Source organism: Lepisosteus oculatus, chromosome 6 (genome assembly GCF_040954835.1).
Source record: "Lepisosteus oculatus isolate fLepOcu1 chromosome 6, fLepOcu1.hap2, whole genome shotgun sequence".
Lineage (NCBI taxonomy): Eukaryota > Metazoa > Chordata > Actinopteri > Semionotiformes > Lepisosteidae > Lepisosteus > Lepisosteus oculatus.
In genome coordinates, this window is record NC_090701.1 from 2,543,235 (window position 1) to 2,564,187 (window position 20,953).

General features: G+C 37.5%; 1 protein-coding gene across 2 annotated transcripts in view; it reads left to right on the top strand.

Annotated features, from left to right (window-relative positions):
• The window catches only part of cntnap2a (contactin associated protein 2a), a 460,034-nt gene that overhangs the window by 173,090 nt on the left and 265,991 nt on the right, over positions 1-20,953 (top strand). The window lies entirely within an intron of this gene.

A 20,953-nucleotide genomic window follows, 5' to 3' on the forward strand; every position in this document is an offset into this window, starting at 1 on the left:
ACACCTCCTTGGATGCCAAAATGCCAGTCCTACTGTACTTAAATTAGTGATACTTGCATGTCCCTTATTCGTGTTTTTTATTTGCCTGCTCAGAAACGTGGCACTATCTAAACACAAATCATGCTGCATTAATCTCTGTCACTATTCCACCTCCAGTGCATCAGTTTTTTAAGGGTTTGGGTTTGCACAAGGGTTATGGTAGCTGTGACTGAAGGTACAGCACATTCCCTCTAATGCTGCCTTTTCCTAGCTTCTCTGGACTTGTTTATTGCTGGTAAATAAAGAAACCTTGAGAACAATGCATTCCCTTTAGCTCTTGTTCTACACCGTGTCTTGTGTTTTAGGGGACATGCCATTCTCTAAACAAGACCTCTGCTTATTAAAATTCTCAGACAGTGCTGGTGAGAAAGGGGCCATTTCCCTCATCCTCTGGAGAGCAGGCTGGAGGAAAGCTGTCTGACTGCACAGACCCCAGCAGTTGCCTCTTCAGCTGCTAGGCTGCAGCTGCAGTTATGATTGATGGAACTGCAGACCTCGAGTGCTGCAGTGTGTCCACCTGAGGCCTATCTAAGATGCACTGCCCTGAAACACAGAGCCTGAGAGGAAAGAAAGTCGCGGCTCTAAAATGTACCATCAATTAGCAAATCCAGCAAGGACGGTGATTAAATTTGTGTTGAATCAGACGAGGACCTACTGTTCCCAATCAATCATTTCTCATTATCTTGCTTTGCAATATACTGTACTGCAAACTGAATCCCATGGAAGGAAATGTATAATTTTAGGATTATTAGTAATATTGGGTGAAAGGAAAATGTTATTAGATGAAGCATAGAACAATTTAAAAATGTAGTTTTAATTACTCTACAGTATGTAGCAGTATAGCAACTTAGGGGTAAAACATGCACTAAGGAGCATTATTCTGTATTCAGTTCATCTATAATATAATTAACTATAGAAGGAAACACTACTTTTTCATTGGTGAAGGTTTCATTGTACGCAACACTACACTGAAGATCGCCACTTAATGGATTCAGATTTCAGTTTCTCCTGAAACCCCCAAACTGGGCGTTTAGACAGACTTCTGAAAATTTTGGACATTGGTATTGATTTTTAGTCCCATACCAAAGTGGAGTTTGGTTGTGGACATTATTACAGAGATAGAATCACTTTCAATTCCTTTATCATACAGTATATTTGATAATTAGGTGCTATTCGTATTCATACTGCAAGGAAACAGTCATTGTGCTGAAATATTGTGCCCAGCAATGGTGGAGAATTAGTCATGTACATCTGTTTGTTCAGCTGGAGTGTAATTGTGAATTATTTTGAAATGCTTAGTTTCAGAGAAAATTGCGAACCAAATAAGGTTGTTATGCTTATGAGGAGATGGAGTGGGTTACAGAAATATCCACACCAACCCTTGTTTTTGGCGACATTTTATTTATGGGAGCTCTAACAAAGCACTGTCTCTAAAATTACAAAACAAACAGATTGCCCACCATCTGAAACCCAATTAGTCTGAAAACCCCAGAGTTCATTGATTTTAAGGGAAGCAAAATATCTGAGGCAGACAGGAATGTAATGGACTTAGTTTAGTATGACTGTCTAAGAGAAACACAAAAATCTAATCTTTGCAGCAAGGATAGAATCTAGTTGAAATATTTTGAGCTAATGTCATAAGAACATGGAAAAGTTCTGCAAATGGAAGTAGGTCATCTGCCTTGACTGGCTAAGTATGGTATCTAATAGAGTCTTATGTACAGTAGCTATTCCTTAAAGGGAGGTACTGTATAACATCCAAAAAGAATGGACTCATTCACTAAATTTTGTGCTATATTCCCACCCTAACAAGATATTTCAAACATCCAGGAAAGGGACAGGAGTAATCATTTGACTGACATGTCTACGTTTCTTAACAGGTACGAAATACCTGAGCTGGATGCAAGAACCTTGTTGATTAATTCATCACAAGCTGCGGCTCCATTTCTTTCTTCACATGCACATTAAATTGGCCAACCAATGTGAAAAATTGTTTATGAGGGCGAGATGCATTGTCAGGTCACTTCAGCACTGAAAAACATCTGTATCAGAACAAGGGAAAGAAGGGAGAAAACCACTTAAAAGAAAAACAACTGTATTTTAAGGTGTCTCGTGTTAGTCGTGTGGTCATGTGTAGGGGGAAGTCCTAACAGTTGGTTCCTTTCCTTTTTATATATTGTGAGAACAAAGAGTTCTCAATGCCTATAAGCATATAATGCCTTAAAATCTACAGTCTGAATAATTGGGAGCTAAAGGTCAACAAGAGTAGAGGGCATGTTGTATTTCTGAGAATGGTGTCACAGTGAACTCCTCAGGCCACTGTGTAAATGTGGAAGCTCCCCCACCAGCCCTGAGTACTAACTGGACATGGTAATAAAGTTGAAACTCCTTGTGTCTTAGACGAGTATTGATGATTAGCTTATTTAGGAATTCAGCGGTGCTGCTCTAAATTAAGTCAAGAGACGATAACTTTCATGGAACTTTTTTACAGACATAGAAAAGTCACAGTGAGTTCTAAAGAGAAAAAAAGATCTAGTCAGGGAAATGTTAGCGACTCACAAGACTTTATATGGTTGTATTCAGAAACGGTTGTGTATTTCCAATGAGGACTCCGATGTTTGATGAATGTGTGTTGTTGTTTTGGCCATATGGTCATAAGCAGAAAGACAGATGACGAGCTCTACCAAATGTTTAATGTTATAGAATTGTTTTTCTTTTTCAACTAGGATAAGGGAGAAAATTTAATATATACAGTGTGTGGCTACCCAGCCCTGGTCCTTGTGACTCTATCACATGCAGAATTTTATTCCGCCTGAGTTGTTCAGCCATTGTTCAGCCATGAGTATTTGTCAACCTTTTCAACTGTTAAAAGGTTGCAGTTATTTGGTTGTCTTCAAAATGTAATGGTTAACTTGAAAAGTGCAGAAGGTTAAAAGCTAAAAACATACTATATTAATACCACTTAATTAAATGGTCAGTTCCACAAAGGACTAAACCAAGCAAGTCATGTAGACAAGCTGCAGATAACTGAAGGAATACTCCAGTCTGTCACTAGGTTTGTGTTGATAACTCATGATGATGCTGGCATTCTGTTCAATCTGCAATAGCTTCTCAAGAAACACTGTGGCACAAAATGAAGGGTTTAGTAAACATCAAGTAAATTAGTGGCAGAATGCCTGAAAATAAAAAAATCTTGCACAGAGACATTTGGGTAGAATCTTTTCTACTGTATGCTTATGCTACTCCGGCATGATTAGTTTTTTAGAGCTACAGTACTTACAGAGGATGTAACTCACTAATGACAAATAGGCACAATATACAAAGGTCATTGTGCCAGTAAGTCATTACCAACTTGTATTTTATATTTTTAACATTTTTATTATTTAACAAATAGTCCTTAATTTTGTTGTATACAGTAAATCTTTTTATTTCATTTAAGAAAAAATATATTACTTGTAACATTAAAAACTAATACACAATTGCACTAAAATGCACACTGTTCTCTTTCTCACACTGTTCTGCTCATTTAAGCATTATTAAAAATATGTTTTATCATTTTAAAATGATTCCATTGATGTGCCATTTTTGTTTTTTTTTAATCTATGCCTGCAATTTATTTTAACTAGTTTTATTATATAGTAACCATATAATAAAACACTTCATATCAAACACTTCATATGATTTTCTTAACCATACTCGTTAGAAAGTGGAAGAGAAATTTGATTTCAATTACAGAGCAAGATTGTATTGTAAAGTCTGTAGTATAATTTGGAACAGCACCTGAAATATGATTTTTACCTGTTTTGTAAAATGACTGAGTGAAAGAGTTAATTTACATCTTATAACTATGGCAATAGGTGAAGGTTCAGTAGAAGGTGTTACCTCTGCCTATTTGGAATGCAACTCAAAAGAACATGCCTGTCTGTTATAATATTGTGTGCCCAGCTACAATTAACAAAAACAATGAAGAGGAGAAGAAAAACAAACATGCATATTCATTTTACTGTAATCTGTTAAATCTGATACACACTGCCCTGCCTTAAACAATGGTTACATCTGAAATCTGTATTTTCCTTTTATCTTCCATCTTGGGATGTTTTCCCCGTAAGACTCCCTGCTTTATAAGTATCCTTATTTTCAACAATTATGTATTTTCAGAATGCCTTTTTTATATGTGACCTAAAACAATCACAGTTAATTTATCACGGGGGTTTAATCTTGAATCCTCAAGGTCTCAGATATTTCAGATATTTAGCTGTGCCAACTAGTAATGAAAAGATGGGTTCAAAAAGGATGTAAAGTACTTTTCAACCACCTGCAAGTAACACATTTATATTGAAGCCTAGATATATTTGGAGAAGTTTAATAGCATGAATCATAAACATTATAATTTTCTCAAAGTATTTCTCCAAAGCTGTAGAAAAGATCATCTTTATATGTATGTTTAATTAATGCATACACTACCATGCAGATGATAAGAAGATATTAACTTGTAAATAGCAGCAAGTCAAAGTCAGTATGATGGTGCCTGTTAGCCTCCAGAAATTCTGTCTCTTAAAGAGATTTGTTTAGTAAGGCTGTTTCAGCTGAGTTTTGTTAAAGTTACTGAAATCAATTTGAACTAAAAGACTTCTATAGATAGAATTGAGTTAGCAAAAGATCTGAAGCAACTGACACTGTTTTACTCAGATAGCAAAGCAAATGATTGAAGAATCTTCCACATTTCCAGCGGAGCTTTTAGACTTAATGGTAAGGGCTCCTTTGCAGTTATACTCCATTTTTCACTAGTACGGCTTTAGTGATGCTTTAAAGATATGATACAGTATGTCCAGTGAATTTCATTATCTTGCACTCTTCAGATTTGTACCCAGTATTATTCATGGAAGGGGTGGGACTGGGATTAAAAGATAAAGGCTATTGTGTTTATTAATTTGTCAGACACACATTCAGGCACATTTGTATCTTCTTTTGTGTAAACTGTTCAACTGCATACTGCAGGTGGTTGCACCCCACTGAGCACCTGTTGCATGAAAGCTTCATAATCAGTACTGTGCTTTAATTCTGTTTGTCCGGGTCTCCCTGTTTTTGTGTGGTTTCTTCCCACACTCCATACTGGACGTAACGGTCGGTCCAGTGGTTTCTGGGAAAACTGCCCCTGGTGTGAGTGTGCCTGTGTCTGTGCGTCCGCCCTGCGATGGACTGGTGTCTGTCCAGGGTGTACCCTGCTTTGCGCTTTGTTGCTTGCTGGAATAGGCTCTGGCTTCCCAGTAACCCTGTACTGGATAAAGCAGTTAGAAAATGGATCTGTTATTCTCGCTGTGTTCCACATAACCTATGAGAAAGACGAAATCATCAGTAATGAGTCATTCTCATTGCATTGCGATTGGTTTAACCTGATTCTGTGTGTGCTATGAGGCCACTGGTTGCAGGTGTACTGCTGCAGATGAATGTTGCAGTGATTTTTTAAAATACTGTAATTGTATTTAGGTAGAAAGTCCCATCTTGCAAAGAAAACATGCCACTTACTGTATTAAAAAACAAAACCAAACCATGAGTCTTTTCATGACTTTATAAGAGCTCATAAGGCAGCATTCTGATTTTGTTCTTAAAGCATAATGCACAAATAATGCCATCTTGTTATCTTGCAATTTCTTTATCTTGAAACATGATTTTTCGCATTTCAAAACTTTGAAAGTAAAAAAAGACAAAACCCAGCTGGACCTTCAACATCCTAGAGGATATACTTTTTTTATTAGAATTGCTTTTGAGAAGATAGTCCTTATAATTGCTTTTGGCATTGAAATGGATTAATTCTAAAGCTTATAATTTTCCATGTACAAAATTGTGATAATATTGCTAGAAATGATACAGTGGGACAATACAGGTATTGCCCCTGTATATGGGAATTGGTTTTCAAGTAATTGCTAGCATCTCTGCCAAACATATAAATAGCTTAAAATATTTTTCCAACCTGTAACATTTCTAAGTACTATAATTAGCATTTTCAGTTTAAATGTTGAATTAATGTAATTTCTCTAAAGCCATGTATTTCTTGTAATGTTTGATTATGGTATGTGTACTGTATATAAGGATCCGTGTCATACAGTATGTGACAGGGCTTTTCACAGCTGTTTTCTAAGCTTTAATTAAATGCAATTAAAGATATATTTATAACTGTATAAAAATACAGAAAGGGACTTGGCAATGACAATGTGAACAGGTTTCCTACAGGTTTTTATTTTTAATCTCCATTTTTTTCATTACTAGTCAAGCATAATGAGGACAGATTAAATGAGCTAATTTAGGAGTAAATTAAGGACTATTGTTAATAGGGATTGATATCTCCTTATTTATCTTGCATAGTTCTATATACTGTATAGTGTTCATACTGTATAGTGTTCATCATATATAGTGGATCGAGCTCAACATATATGATAACAAGGTTCGAGTTAGACTATGCCGTTTACATCGTCTGCCCATTTCACATGCTGTCAGATCTGAATCTACAGGAAGCAGACAAGCCTTTTCAACAGAAATGGCATCAAATCCCTCAGCCAATTTCCTAGGGTGCTACACATCATGATCTTGATAGAGACAGTGGGAAAAATGCCTGCATAACTCAAATCAACACCTTGAGAGAACTTGAGAGAGTCATTGAGAGTCATCACTGCCTGATGCTTTGATATTTAAGAATTTATTGCACATTCCCTCATCTGTTTGCGATCTCTTGCCCATTGGTGAATATCCCCTTGCTGTGAGAAATGCACAGGACCCTGCAAGTATTCTGGGTTTATTTTAGATTTAATCTACTGTATTTTTGTGACTTTGATCAGAATGTTTCCAACAAAGCAACCATCGATATGCCCAATATTTAGTGGTATTTAAAATCAAGGGTAACAGCTTGTGGTGTTGTTGATCATGGATGGCCAGACGTTCTCATTTTAACTGAAACCATATACAATACAATTACCTAGAGAAATAGCCAGAATTCAATAAACCCAGACCTGAGGAATGTTTTGCGAGACTACTGAAATGGAAGTACAAAGTTGTTGCAACATGTGTACGATGAAATTGCGATTAGATGTACAAGAGCAAAAATACAACAGCAACAAATACTGTACGTGCAAACTACTAAGCTATTTTATTTTGTGATTTTGTAATGCATTTACACAGTGCATTAAACATATGTTAAAATGTTTTTCTAATAAGTACTGGAATATTGCACACAGGTTTTTTACCAGAGTGTCACTCACATTCCCTGCATTATTGAACAAGCTCAGTTAGTGATGGGTAATTTTAACTCAGGGGATCCAAGATAGAGGTTCGGATGACAAAACCCAAGAAATCACCAGGCCTTGATGCAATTGTTCTGGTCAAAATTAAGTAAATGAGAAATATTATTCATAGGCTCCTAGTTATGATATTATACTGTAGTTCCACTCAGAATGGGAGCAGAACCTACAGACTGGAGAATTGCAGGTGTAGAACTACTGTAGCTCATAAAAAGGTGGACAAATCTCAACCAGTCCAGTAAATGCCAACCAGCTTTTCTTCTGTAACTAATAAAGTTTTTTAAATGAAAGATCTTAACTACCGTAGAATAATAATTGCAAAACACTGATATTTGAAAATACAGCCTACAAGGACAGAAAAAGAGAATGTACAGTATTTTTAACTCAGTAGAATTCTTTGAGCAAGCAACAAGGTCACCATGAGCTAACAGTATTAAAGATGTCCAGATCAACATTAATATCTCCATAATACTTTTGCTAAGGTCCCCCATAAAAAAGTTAATCCTCGAAATAAAAACCACAATAATCTAAAGTATGTACAGTATTCAAATAGATACCGTGGAGAGCTTGTCAATATACAACACATTTATGTCTGTTGTTCTAATTGAACTTTAGCTGTGATCCAGATTATAGTTATATAGGGATATAGATCCTACACTAGTTGAGGTCGCTGATGCACTAAAAGATCCACTTACTGTAGCTGCTAAACGTCTGAATGAGCAAGACGGGCCACATGGCCTCCTCTACATTGCAACTAGTGTTGTCATAATTCCTTAAAATGAACAAAACACACGTTTTTTCTTGAGAATATCTAACCCCATTTTTATCATCCACAGCTAAAAGAAATAATTACAATCAAAGAAATCATGATGGTAAAAAAAAACAGCCAGTATTACGCAGTTTGTATTTTCAAGGTCTGACAGTGTGCAGCGAGTTGCAGACACGGGGAGGTGGGACAGATCAGAGGGACATTTCTCGCACATCTCAGGGCCAGCTGCCTGTCTGGATCCTAGGCAGCACTGAGACCTGGCCTTCAGAGAGGCAGTCCAGTCCTGGTGTAGTCCTTTCTCTTTAATCAGTCAACAGTACAGTCAGCCATTGTAATATCTGCTCATTAGGCAGCGGTTGCCGTTAGGATAATGGATTTAGATCAGATGATATTGTAACGCTCAGGGGTTCACGTGGGCACCCTCGCCGCTGCCGCATCAGGTCGGCCCCCCACCGTCGGGGACTCAAACCCAGGCCTCCGGCGTCACTCAACAGGGACCCAGCCTCTTGAGCCAAAGGGAGATCTCCCGTCAGCCCGGCGGCTGCGGTCCCTGCTATTCACAGGGAAGGGCGGTGACGTCACTGCTCTGGTAAGCCAGCTCTCACAAGCAATGGAGGCCGTATGCGTTACAATATTTTATCATTACCAAAGAAAGACAGGGAAGAAACAAAGATTCTGTCCCCCCCAGGTCTCGTTGCCATCACTTCCCTGTTTTGTTGTCATCCTGCTTTATTTACAGTGACAGAGGAATACTGTTGCACTTCTGGCTTGTGTACTTCCAGATTCACACCATGTGGAGGAATGCTTGCGCTGGGGCTAGGAATGGGAAGTAGTGTCTGAGTGCGAGATAAAATAGAAAACTGGATTTATATCACAGGCGAGCTGCTGTTCTCGGCAGCTGGCATTATCTGCATTGTCAAGTACAGAGGGGCCCGCAAGATAAGCACGCTTTCTGATATTGACTCTTCACGTTATTTTTCAAAGTCCTTCACAAATGAAACGTGTTGTCTGCTGAGGAAGGTGAGAAAGATTGCTCGGTGTACCTGTAAGCTGGACAATAAATAATTCTATCAGCTAAATGTAATTACTGTAAATCTATTGATTTTCAGTTTGTATGATCTCCTTATGTGTCTCTTTCATACTGTGTACATCTACTAAATAATGGGTGCACCAAAACAAAAATCAATGACCTTCTTCGTTGCCTGCTCTTCACTGGACATTTCAGAGTTCTAAATGATAAAATCCTGTTCAACAGCAAAGTGCTCCACAAGACAGTGGGAAATTAGGCTGGACTCCAGGGCCCAGTCCACAGAATGTTACCTTTTCACTTTCCTTTCTTCTCTTCCAGACACGCTCAGTGGCACAAGCATGGTTCTAAATTCATCATGTAAAGGTTACTATTATTTTTTATTATTGTATACCATGCTATGGCATTTTTACAAAGTGGGCTCCTTTTTTTTCATCGTTCAAAAGAGCCATTTTACTTATGCATGCTGAATAAAGAGTTTGCACAGCGGATATGAAACCCTTTATCTGGAAAACAAAGGGCTGTGTTTCTTGAAATAACAGGTAATGGGGCTAACCTTTATGTTTTCTAAGCAGGGATGTGCTTTACGCCCTTTACTGAAGGTTTTTGCATTATTCCATGCAACTCTGGACTCTTTCCTGGAGAGCAATATGCAGAATTTACCCTTTAAAAAACAACTATGAAAGCTTAAAGAGGTTTGCCTTGATAAATTCCTAATAGGAAGTTTGTTTCAAGTATCATTTTCCAATGTTAGAATACTAGTATCACTTCCAGAAAAATATTCTCAAATCTCCTTTGATATGGAATGATATTTTATGTAACTATCCAAAAACAGTTCACTTCTTCAAATCAGTGTAACGTGTTCAGTAAATATTGTACTTTTTAAATTCCCTTTTATTGTGCCTGCTTTTCTCTGAGCTTTCAGCAAATTTTTATTTGCTGCAAGACTTGAAAAAGTGGTGCTGGCTGACCATCTTACAATAATATTGACCATGTTTCAGTTGGAATAACTTCTCAATCGATTGGGTAAAATCGGGAGTTTCAGCCAAAATGCACCTGCAATACTATTTTGTCCACACTAGGCTTTTTCTTAGTTCAGTGTATTGGCTCATCAAATTTACGTATTGACACAGCAATCTCTTCAGGATTGAACTTCATACAGTATATTCAGAAGAAATTCATCCAGTGTGTTCTGGGGCTGCACCCCAGAACATCCTGGAAACACAATCAAGTCAATTTCCAAAAGACTGACATTTCCATCATTTTTTCCTAGACACAAATGTAGAGAGCATTATCTGAGGCTTCTGCCACTTAGCATGAAGTGCTAGTTGCCTTCGGTGATCTGGTGAGACAGAGGCCACATAATCATAAAGAGGAAGATGTCTTAGTACAGGCTGCATTGTAGATTAAAAGCTGACAAGGTTAAAAAGATGTAATTAAGATGCCAGGCTTCCCTTTTTGTTGGCATGAGTCACCTGGAACATCATACTTGTAAAAAGGTTTTTTTAGGATCCTTATCATTAAGTGTATGTTTTGTAATAACAAGGTCTGCTACACATAATTATACAGTACGAGATAACAAACACGTTCTTACATCTGGCTTCAGCAACAGTGCTTATTAAATGCATCGCATTCGGATGAGTTGTTGTGACACAAGCACTCGTGCAGTGAATAGTGTCCTTTATGTATTTGAATGTTAGTAACAAGATTGTTTATGGCTTTGAGAGTAAAATGAGGGCAATCTGTCTGACTGAAGCTTTGAGTTCTTGAGCCGTGTGTACAGTAGGTCAAGGCCGGACACAACTACTGTATGACCTACATTTATAGTTTCCAGAACCTGTATTTCTTTTCGGCAAGGAAATGTTCTCCACAGTGGAGGTTGAGCACTTTGTATCGTCTTTCCAATACAAAAGAAGAATGCAATAGTTTTTTTTTCCTTTTAGAGCAAGTCTGAGGTAGGAGGTGATGAAGTTAAAAGTTTGACTTTTCTGTCACTCAGAAGTTCCATACTTCATTTTGGAAGATCATGTATTTGCTTTTCTTCACTTTCTATAATTTGCTATTGGTATTTATTTCCTTATTTGCTTTATTTACAATGTCGTTAAAATTAAACATTCGTTTGAAAAAAAAAGGTTTGTTCGTAGCTTAAGACAATAAAGCTTTCATATGAGTGTCTAAATAAGACTTTCCATAATAATATTGGCTTGACTTGGAGGTCATGATTCCTGCTAGTGCTGTTGAGAGAGACACGTTGCCCTGATAATTTTCCCCCTGGAAAACCGTTTTGATAACACGAGAAAAAGAAAAGTCTGAGCAGGTGCTCAAAAGCTTTCGGCTCTCTTACAGTGTATCCATCATCTGTGCTTGAAATCCCTAGCAAAGAACAAGAGGATATGCTTCAGGGATACAGCAAATCTGACTTTACAGAGGCTTACTGAATTGGACAAGCAAAAACAGATTCAATCTTGCATAGTGGCTGATTGTATAAAGAGGAGCAGACAGGGCAGGGGCTGTACGCTTGACATTGATTAAGCTTGTTTCATGCACTTTCAATCAACAAGCGCAAGCAGTTAAGGACGGCCATCAGAGGATTTGACAGACCAGCCTAAACGTGACGCTGGCTCTCTGGACTCAATTTCTGTACTCTCAGGAGGTCAATCATGTATTTCATTTGATACCACTCCCTGCAGTCTATTGTAGAGGTCTTAAACAGCAGTATTTAAATTCCCTTACCCTACCTTCTGTATTAATTCCAAAGTCATTTCCTTTCTCAAGTTCCCTGACTGCAGCAAGCCAGTGGAAAACAAGATGAAGATTTTTATGGTACTCTGAAGGCAGGACAAAGTGTAGGAATAACATGCTGCTATTGTTGGGTGTTTTTTACAGAATTATTTGGATATCACTAATCTGAGCCTTAGTTTTTATTTCTGCAGGAATTGATAATTAGCACGTTGGGACCTGGGAGTAGAGTTTAATTTGCTGTGCATACTGAAAAAAAAATTCAATTTGTAGAGGGAATTCAGATTCATTGTTCCTTCTGTGGAGGCAATTAAATAAAGACAAGTGAGAAGGCCCCCCCCCCCATATTCTCTTGGAACTTGAGGGATATGAAAATATATACAAAATAAACTCAGTGTAATGCTTATGGAACTCTAGTGATTAAATACAGTATGTTCTTAATAGGTTTGTAGAATCCTTCTACACCCAACAGACACAAATGAAGATTACAGAGCTAAAATTACATGATTTATGCAGTGCCTCTTTGACTCGCAATAATTTTACTTGTTTTGGAAATGTCATGAAATATGAAGATTAATACATCGGGTGCTTCATATTTCACAGATCTGGCAAATATTTGTGCCCATGAATTAAATTGTGGATAAAAAAATAAAAGTACAGCTGAGAGGTGACCAAACCAATTTCACAGTGAGGAATTCAGTTTAGATGAATATAAAGAAAGAAATCACGGATAATAATCATATTGCAAACGTGTGTGATGGACGAGCCATAGGGTCTATTTAGTCTATTTGACAGAGCTTTAAAAATATGGAAAAATAAAAAAGCTTAATGGATTTTTTGAGGTACAGTATGAGGAATTTAATTGGGCATATGGTGGATACATAGCTTTAGAATATTTATTTTCAGGTTCAATAAGTATTGTATTTTCTGCTATTACCAGTAAAAGCAACATCAACGAGATCAAAACACAAATACCTGTGTGTCATGGAACTGTCTCAGGTATACTAAAGGACTTAGTATACTGTACTTAGTATACAGTAAAGGACTGTAGATGTATGTTTATGGAAATGTTTAATCATGGTTGAATGACACCAATAGTATAAATGTGTTAGCTCTTTGTCTTCTGCAATGTGATGGTGATGATGATGATTACTGATACCAACCCTTCTTTATTGCTTCACAGTGTGTGTGTAGTGTTTTCTCTCTCACACAAGCAAGTGCAATGAAACTCGATGGGCACACAGCTCGTTCTCGACAAAAGGAAAATTAAACCGGCTTAAACAAAATTGGCGAATCATAATGTGCCTAAAACTGTGGATTCGTAAACCAAATCCGAATACATTTGTGAAATTATTCACTCAAACCACAGCACCAGAGGAATAATTTAATATGCTGTAAAGACTAAAGGTTGCATATTTTAAGGTGGGGGTAGGGCCAAGAGAGATTCATTAAAAAAAAGCAAATCTAGAGAAAGGATACTGTACGTTTTCTGCAGATCCTGAAATAATGTATTCAAAGCCATGTTTCTTATTAGTAAATTTCTGCACATTGACTCACGGAGAAATAATGTGTTTAAGAAGAAATCCCTATAACCTTATTTCTTTTTATCCTTTTTTGAAGGTTTTTTGGAACAAACTGCATTTGAACATTTTTCTGCAGATGAATGTGCAGTAAGGATCCCCACACACACTTTAAATGCATTGATATTCCATTTATGAGAAAATGCAATACACTGAGGAGGGACACAATTGAAGGAAAAGAGTAAAGTAAGGAAACTGTTATGTTGATATTATAGAATACCTAATGCCTCAAGGGGTGAAATTATTATTATGGTTTTCATATATTTACTGTATTATTAAATTCAATGGGGAAAATGACTTCAATACAAAGGAAAGTGTACAATATCTTCTGAATTACTGAATATATAAGGTTTTCTTGCCTTAAATGTGGAGCAGGGCTCTTGTTCCTTGGGATCATTTGCCATAAGAGAGAAGGATATAAAAACAATGAATTGCTTATAGAACTGTTTTTCAAGAGGCAGTTTCTGCCAAAGAGGCAAGTAATTGAACTTGAACATTAGAAAGCAGCTAGCTCATAATGCTGACTGTTGAAGAAGCACTGAATCATTCATTATGATATTGGGAAATGCCTGGAAGGGCTCTAGTGAGATACCATCAATAAAGGACTGGCGACTGGGTCTCATGCAAAGCTGAGAGTAAGGGGTTCATCATCTGTCAACTTAGCAGCCGTTGGTAGAAAGAGAACGTGCTTCTCACCTGTCCGCATATGCTCCTCGCAGCACGTGCACAGTCCAAGACATCTGTGAGGAAGCAAAGCTATGGGACATGCAGAACAGAACAAACATGGTTTCATGCAATACACTACAACTGGTCATCCCTAGCCACAGCAAAATAGGATCACGTTACACATGCAAATGAAGACAGTCATTTGGATAGAATACAGAGGATACAGTCAACAGACATACTGTACTGTAGCACGGTCTTGGAAACAGTTGCTCATTCACTCAGACAACAGAGCGTGATAACTGTAGGCATCAGGAGCATGTGCTGTTTCTAATTCCCGAGATGTCAAGTTTCAAGTAAAAGTCAGTGATCTCAGACATGGCATTCCTTTTCTTACTAGAATTTAAATGGTTTATTGGAAGAAAAATCACATGTGTGAGATATAGATCGGATCTGAGAGCCATCCCAAACACACTAACAGCTCAAGCATGTACTAGATATTACATCCGGAGACTCGGATTGCAAAAGGAACTCGAAGGCCAGGTAAAGCACATGTACCGTACATGCTCAGCTAAGTGCTAACTAGAATGAGATTGACAATCCAGGAGTTCATTGACAAAATCCTTTCTGAAAAGAGAGCAGTTAAGGGTGTGGAGCACATTTCCTTGTTGTGAAGTATTGGTGCAGTAGGTGGGGAGCCAATCTGAAGCTTCAGTGTGAAGAAGTCAGTTAATGTAGTAGTTCTCAAAGCAGTAGTAGTTTGAAGTTTGAGAACAAAATAAGAGTCAGTCGACAGCCATCTTGATCTTGATAGAGCTGCCCATTTTGACATACAGGACTTGATGTTAATTTTGTCACTCACACTATACCTACCAGGTGTGGAGATCATTGGCCAAACAGCTTTTGCACAGGATGACATCGTGGCAAAGGATGCATATTATCATCAAAACAAACAGTGGTCAAGCAATGATTCTGATTTACACAGGAGCCCTGTTTTGCTGAATTGTAGTTGCGTTGTCATTACAATGATGCAACACTGACTGAAAATTGAATGGTGAACAACCATACGTAGGTAAGAAGTATCGGCTTGTGAAAAATGTTCATGGCACTGTGAGATACACTAAATCACATGTGCTGTCTCAAACAGGAATCTAGAGGACATGCCAAAAGGTATACAAAGTATAAGCAAGAAAATACTGTTTCAGTTAGAAATTGAGAAATTTACAAATAGTTAAATTAATCACATATTGCAATTAACATCTCAAAAATGAACATTTGTCAGCTCCTTCCCACTAAACCATTCAAGAGCTGTTTTTTTTTTTCCTATTTGTGATAGATATGTAAATTGATTTGGAAAACAGTCAAGGATAAAGTTCACTCAAAATACTAAACATCTTTCCAGCATTGAATAATCTGTCTGGCAACACATTATTCATTCAATCAGAGATGCAATGACAAACTGTTGAAGTAAGTGACAAGGATCAAACCACACAGTTGTCAGCTGTGATACCACACGCTTGGTGCTGTAATGTCAATGTGTCACACACACGTCAGAACTGTTATTTTTATTTTTTGACTGCTTGAATTGCATTCTGTGTTGCAATGTGTTTATTATTCAAGTATTCCTCCCTCACAGATGTGTGTGTGTGGTATTGTGTGTCTGTGTTGTACAGAAGCCTTACCAAGAATGCTGAGAGGCTAGGGAATAACTGTAATGGAAACGTGCCAAATCGAGCCCTTTCATTTCAGCTTTGATTTGTGTTTACCTTAGCAGAGATACTTAAAAACTATCCCACTGTGTTTTTGCTTGTGCTTTTAAGATTTTAATCTCCCAAATCAAAGATGTTGCACCGTAAGTGCTTGATACAAATCACAAGACGTTTTCATTTAAAATGTTTTTGTATCACAGGGGCAGAAGAATTCCCTCTACTCTTCACATCTCTAATAATCATTATAAAAAGTAGATCATTCAGTGTTTTCCATAACTCTAGGAAGCTGAGCGATGTTAAAGAACAGCCCTGAGGCAGAATCACTGATCTGTGTTGTAGAGTATGACTGTGTCACTGAATAAGAGAGTAGAGTATAGTCCTTTGCTGAGCAGGCTAGGGGGCGAGTTTATCCTAGGGATATGGTAATCACACTTAATTTAGGATCCGTTTCAACACTTCACTCCCCCGGCCAAATGCACTGAAGCACTCCAGGTTAAAACATGAAATCTAGTGCTATTGGTAAGAAAAAGAAGCCCTGCTTTACTGTAGCTGACTCTTTTACCCAGAGTGATTGCATTTGTACCCTTTTACACAGCCGGGCATGTTACTGCAGCAGCACCTTGCTGAGGGGTACAGCAGCAGCATCCCATCTGGGATTGTAACTCCCAGCCCTCCAGTTACAAGACCATTCTTTCCTCAGTGGGTTACAGGGAGTGCGGAACAAGCTACACGGCCATGCGATTCAATCCAATATGGTTGTTGCTTTCAAGAAACAACTGGAGGAGAACCTTGAATCACTTATCTACTTACTGTGCTACCAAACGGGCTGAATGGGCAGAATGGTTTCTTCTCGTTTGTAACTGCTCTTACTGTATGTGTACTGTAATTCCTGACTTCTTGACTGGTTTCCAAAGATCATGCCCTGTTTCCACTGGGAGCTGGAAAGCGAAACAAGTGTTCCATATGGGTGTAACACCATTCTCCACTCTGTGTAACACATGGTGTGCTACTTTAATGCCTGTGCTGAGCATTTCTGATTGACTCTTTTTCTGAACAAAAGCTGCAAGTCCTCATCTCTTATGTTGGCTTCCTAGTGTAAATCTGCTTCAGTTACTTTCTTTGGATGGTTACAAGTTTGGTTTTTTTTCGCCATCTGTTGACTCTCCTTCTTTATGCAGAAATACAATCCTCTGTTGATCTTCAATAGAAATTCTAGCTGTACCATTTTAAAATTAACCTTTCGACTTTGTAGAGCTGTGGAGAGAAACAAATGATGCTAATGATGAGGAACATCTTACTGAGTCAAATAGACCCAACTGGCGAATGTGATGGATGAGCTACTACAATACTTCATTTTGGATGCTCATGTACAGTATAGTTGAATTTGAGTTGCGATCAAAACTTTGAAGATTCTGATGAGTGTCAGAGAATTGTGATGACCAGCTTGATTTCTTCTCATCCAAACTAAGATGTATTAATAAAAGTCAAATTTATTATGATACTAAGAAAAGGAGGCTTTCAGTAAATTGCTGGTGCTTGAAACATACAGGTACATACAATATACAGTAGGTCCTAAATGTGTTTAAGTTGACTAAGACTTTTGTACAATAGTGTAAGAAACACTACAAATAAGCCAATTCACCCTGTGTAGCTTGTTATTCCTTTATTGTATCAGGTAAGTCAACTGAGAAGTAATTCTCATTTGTAGTGTTTGGTTGCTATTAGCTAATTGGTCTGAGGATATCCTTGTCAAACATAATTAAAGGTTTGCTGGGGATGGATTCCAGACTTCACACTGAGAGAATGTATTGTACCATTCTGTGAAGAATAGAAAGTTTTCAAGATGCCAGTAAAATATCCATACTGTATGTCAGCAGTGAGAAACGTGTCCAATCACTGCATGAATAAGTGACTGAAAGTCAGACAAGATCCTTTCACAGTGGCATAATTTATTATTGATCAACATTTTGTGTAATTCTGGAAAAGGACAACTGCATCCATGCAAAACCATTATTAAGAAACACACATATTTAATAAAGAAAGTGCTGAAAAATGCTTTCATATATTGTGTATACAGTACTGTATGAAGATGCCTCCATCTCAATTATATAGAACAATCTCTACGGCTACTGTACTATACACAAAGTATATGGAAAATAAGAAAAATAAATAAATGAAAACACGATTAACAACAATAATTGATGTGAAGATGAGAATATTATCCATTATAAACAATTGCACTCCTCATTTGCACAGCAGGCTAGTTGTTGTCAGTAACTTGTCTTTGTAAGAGTTTGTATGCACAGTACTGTATGTGCATGAAAACCCTTCATCCTTTGTGCTTCTGCCCAGTACTACAGTACATCCTGTACATTCAAACTCGCACCACTCTTAAAAATCAGGAATTGTTTTTTGTGATTAAGCGTTAAAGTGGAACTTATTTTACAGGTCATTTTATGTACAGAATTTTATTTCTACCATCTTTCAGTTCATACTAGGCATAGAAAAGAGTACCTTGCAAAATGTCATGAAGAATGACTGTCTTAAGTAGTGATGGAGCTGCAGGGCTTATATGTAAAAAAGCTTCTTATACAGTATGTAAATAAACTCCTTACCTTTTAATTGAAAATAAGAAGGCTTTGTGCGCCCACACATACTGTACTTAAGCTACTGCAAAATACTTCAAAAGCGGCCATTTAACTCATTTATGTGTAGGCTTATCCCCATAAGAGCATTTTCTCACTGTGTGTGGCATACAGTTTGTTAAAATTATTTTACATCTGTATTTTATTTTACATTTTACTTTTTTAAATTCTATCACTGCCCACAAAATATAAAAAAAGGATATTTAAACTCACTTTTTTATATTCTTTTTAGAAACAAATAATTACTCATTAAAGTAAACAATGCTTTTATTGTTGCATCTTATATTGATATAATCAAATGTGACACATTGCACTCTTTTGTCCATTTATATTTTAGAACACATTTTCTTTGACAGTCTATAGCTCTTTGACTTAATTTATATGTTTACAACTCCTTTATTCTCTGCTTTTTATTGTTGCTTAACTAAATGTAATACATTGGGCTATTTGTTACCCATTAAAGCCAGAATCTCCTAAAATGTTTTGCATCTTACAAATATATTATATACTGCCTGCAAAGTGCTTGGCATCAATGACAATGTGACAGTATGCTTTATCTTAGCTGTTTGGTTTGCATTAATTGAGGTTGTTTTTTTAAGTTGAATTCAATACCAACAGTTGCAGCTTATTGTCATAGCTCCCTAAGAAGTGTTTAATCCTAAAAAAAGGTCCCATTTCCCATTTCTCCCACGTACATACATAAATGTCAAATTAGGGAAAATGTAACTGAATTATGCTGTGAGCAGAAATCCTCCTGGGTCTAAGATTAGCACTTCAATTTCACTGCGCATGTGATTGAAGACAAATTGGAACTTTACCCCACAGGTGACAAAAAATTTAGGAAATGAACCTCATTATCTCAGCCTCTTAATAACAAGGGTTTTCACATTGAACGCTTAAATGCTCATGTACAGTATTGCATGTGTTGTATGTCTGCAGATCAGCGCATGTAAGAGACACAGTAAATTGAACAACAGCAGGGATTCTAATAGGTTTTCCTAGCCACATGATAAGCACACATTCGCTCGCTGGCTGAACAAGGTCAGGCCAGTGGAAGCACCAACAGGCAGCAATGCCACAGACAAGAGAACAGGGGGGTTGGTTTGTGGGCTTCACTGGCAGGGTATGGGCAACAACTAAGTAAAAAAGACACTAGATACTGTGACAAAATGACAGAGTCGTCTTGGTTACACTGGAACCCCACTTTGCTACAGTGTACGATAACTGCACTACCGCCGGAATGATACAGCACCTGCCCAGTGTGAGTTCACTGGACAGCAGGCCTTGAAATGAGTGAAAGACCACTTTTCACCAAGCGGCTATTTGCAGACTGCAGACTGGGAACACCTGACATCAATCTGTGATGTCCTGAGGAAGATGAAAGAAACCCTCAGCTTTCCTTGGGGTCAAGTGCAATGTCTTCTAACAAGTCTGTCAAACCCGTTTTCCTATCTGCTGACTAATTGCTCTAATTGGATCACAGACGCTTTAATTGAATCACAAATATTTCAAAGCATGTTTTTATAGCTTAAATGTGAAATCAAAGCAGAGCCCTGTGAAGTACTTTACTTGTAAAGCACAGCCTAAACACACGGTACAAACATCTTTTTTAGTTCAAGAGGGATTAGAAAAGACATCAATAACTTTGGGATTTATAAGTCAATTATCTTTCAAAGAAATATAGAACTTTCAGTTTTAATAAATAATGATAAACCGATTATAATTACAATACGGAAGATGCCTCATGGTGAGCTGATGACTGCAGTAACAGGAAGAAGATTAAAGTTCATTGTAATCTGTGGAAAATCACCCATTAATCTATGTCACTACCTTCTGCAGTTTTTGGCAGCAATAGAAGTCTGACCATTAAATATTTTCAGCACCTTCACAGATAAACAATTGAGTGATCATTTTGCAAAGTCTGTTACCCTTACAAACATGTTTGTGTTTACGTGCCACAGGTAATTGAAACCACAGAATGATGCAGCCGTGTTCGGTGCTTTAAAAGGCAGTTTAAAAATGCTGCAGGAGAAACTGGCTTTCGATGAGAGTGAGTGCTGGTGAAACAATAGCTGTGCCACAGTAATAACCCCAGGAACCATTCATTTAAAAAGAGCTCCATCTTTCTAAAGTCTGCTGACGTTAATGTTTCAGTTAGTTAATTGAGCTTCTAGCCACAATCGTCTGCGAAGCATTGCAGTGCATCACTATCTTCATGGTGCCAAAGGCATTCATTTCCTGGCAATAGCACTAAGATGTTCAGGTGTATTATATGCCTGGTACTCATGCTGCCATTATTGGAATACAAAATTTATTATAATGGGGTGTATAACACATAAATTAGATTATTTTTCCCCTGGTCCACATTTATCTGAGCCAAGCAGAAACCAGCTTTTTTTCTGCCCATGCCTAATTTAAATTTTAAACACCTACGGACTTCACAGCTCCAGCACTGGACTGAAAGGAGACAGAGGAGAGAGATGAAGCACT